Genomic DNA, 2,306 nt, shown 5'->3' with positions numbered 1-2,306 from the left:
GACAACAGCCTCTTGGTCCAGGTATAAATTTCACATAAACACAGTGTTCTAGGATTCTCATTCTTCTGGGAGTCAGCCACAGTTTGTTGTGATCCACACAGTTAAATGCCTTTGCATAGTCAATGAAACATAGATATACATTCCTCTGGTACTCTCTGCTCTCAGCCAAGATTCATCTGACATTAACTTTAATATCCCTAATGCCATGGTCTCTTCTAAATCCAGCTTACACTTTAGGCAGTTCTTTGTTGATATGCTGTTCCAGTCATTTTTTGGATAATCTTCAGCAGAATCTTGCTTCCATGTGAGATCAATGATACTGTTCAATAATTTCCACACTCTGTCAGATAGATCACCTTTCTTTGGAATGGGAACAAACATAGATCTATTAGGGTCAGTTGGCCAGGTGGTTGTTCTCCAGATTTCTTGGCACAATTTGGTGAGCACATCCATGACAGCATCTGTTGGTTAAGATATATCAATCGGTATGCCATCAATTCCTGGGGCCTTGTTTTTTTTGCTAAATCTTTCAGAGCAGCTTGAACCACTTCCTTCATACCATAGGCTCTTGCTCATACATTGTTTCATGAAATTCTTTCGTGTCCACCAATTCCTTTTGGTACAATGACTGCATACTCTTTCCATCTTCTTTTAATGCTTCCTGGATCATTTAATATTCTGCCCAAAACACCTTTAAGTATTGCAACTCAAGGTTTTAATTTGTTCTTCAGTTCCTTCAGCTTAAGAAATGCAAAGTGAGTGCATTTCTTTCCTCGATTCTTAGCTTGTAGGGGATGGCAACCTGAACCTGCTGTCTGCTCCTGTCGTCCTTCCTTTCTAACCCATAGTCAGAATGCATGAGTGCATCTCCATCCATGTTGGCCAGGCTGCTGTCCAGATTGGCAATGCATGCTGGGAGCTCTACTGTCTGGGGCCAACCCGATGACCAGATACCAAAGAATAAGACCAATGATGAAGATGACTCCTTCAACACCTTCTTCAGCGAGATTGGTTCTGGAAAGCATGTGCCCAGGGTGGTATTTGACCTGGAAGCCACAGTCACTGATGAACTTCGCACTGACCCCTACTGCCAGCTTTTCCATATGTAGCAATTCATTACATTCACAGAAGATGCTGCTAATAACTATGCCAACGGGCACTACATTATCTGGAAGGAGATCCTTAACTTCTTCTTGGACCAAATCAGAAAACTGGCTGACCAGTGCACAGGTCTCCAGGGTTTCTTAGTTTTCCACAGCTTTGGTGGGGAAACTGGTTCTGGTTTCAAATCCCTGCTGATGGAGGACCTATCTGTTGTTTATGGCAGAAAGTCCAAACTGGAGTTCTCCATTCATCCAGCACCCCAGGTTTCCACAGCTTTGGTTGAGCCCTACAACTCCATTCTCAGCGCCCAAACTAGCCTGGAGCACTCAGATTGTGTATTCATTTTATACAATGAGGCCATCTATGACATCTGTTGCAGAAACCTTGTTATTGAACAGCCAACTTCCAGTAACCTTAACTGCCTAATTATTCAGATTGTGCCCTCAATCACTGCTTCACTCAGATTTGATGGTACCCTGAATGTTGATCTGAGAGAATTCCAGACCAACCGGGTGTCCTATCCCCGCATCCACTTCCCTATGCCCACATATTCCCTTGTTATCTCTGCTGAGAAGCTTACCATGAACAACTTTCTGTAGCAGAGATTACCAATGCTTGCTTTGAGCCAGCCAACCAGATAGTGAAATGTGACCCTCGCCATGGTAAATACATTGTTTGCTGCCTGTTGTACTGTGGTGACGTGATTCCCAAAGATGTCAATGCTGCCATTGCCACTATTAAGACCAAACACAGCATCCAGTTTGTAGATTGGTGCTCCTCTGGCTTCAAGGTTGGTATTAATTGCCAACTTCCCTACTGTGATGCCTGGTGGAGACCTGGCCAAGGTACAGTGAGCTGTGTGTATGCTGAGCAACATCACAGCTGTTGCTGAGGTCTGGGCTTGCCTGAACCACAAATTTAATGTGATGTATGCCAAGTGTGCCTTTGTTCACAGGTACAAGGGTGAGGGGATGGAGGGAGGAGAGTTGTCTGAGGCCTGTGAAGTCATGGCTTCCCTTGAGAAGGATTGGGAGGAGATGAGTGTGAATTCTCTTGATGGTAAGGGTGATGAAGAAGGAGCAGAATACTAATTCCTTTCATGCCTTTAGCATATCACACTTAGGACTGATAAAGCTTTCTGGCTAGATTGTCTCTATCAATGTAATCATTGATAAAACCCCCAAAAGAAACAACAAAAAAAT

General features: G+C 43.7%; 1 pseudogene; it reads left to right on the top strand.

Annotated features, from left to right (window-relative positions):
• The first annotated feature begins 853 nt into the window (after positions 1-853).
• LOC102855483 lies at positions 854-2,195 on the top strand (annotated as a pseudogene).
• The last annotated feature ends 111 nt before the right edge of the window (positions 2,196-2,306 follow it).

Source organism: Elephantulus edwardii, unplaced genomic scaffold (genome assembly GCF_000299155.1).
Source record: "Elephantulus edwardii isolate Elephantulus edwardi_28Jun2011 unplaced genomic scaffold, EleEdw1.0 scaffold00347, whole genome shotgun sequence".
Classification (NCBI taxonomy): Eukaryota; Metazoa; Chordata; class Mammalia; order Macroscelidea; family Macroscelididae; genus Elephantulus; species Elephantulus edwardii.
This window is presented reverse-complemented; position numbering and strand designations above follow the sequence as displayed.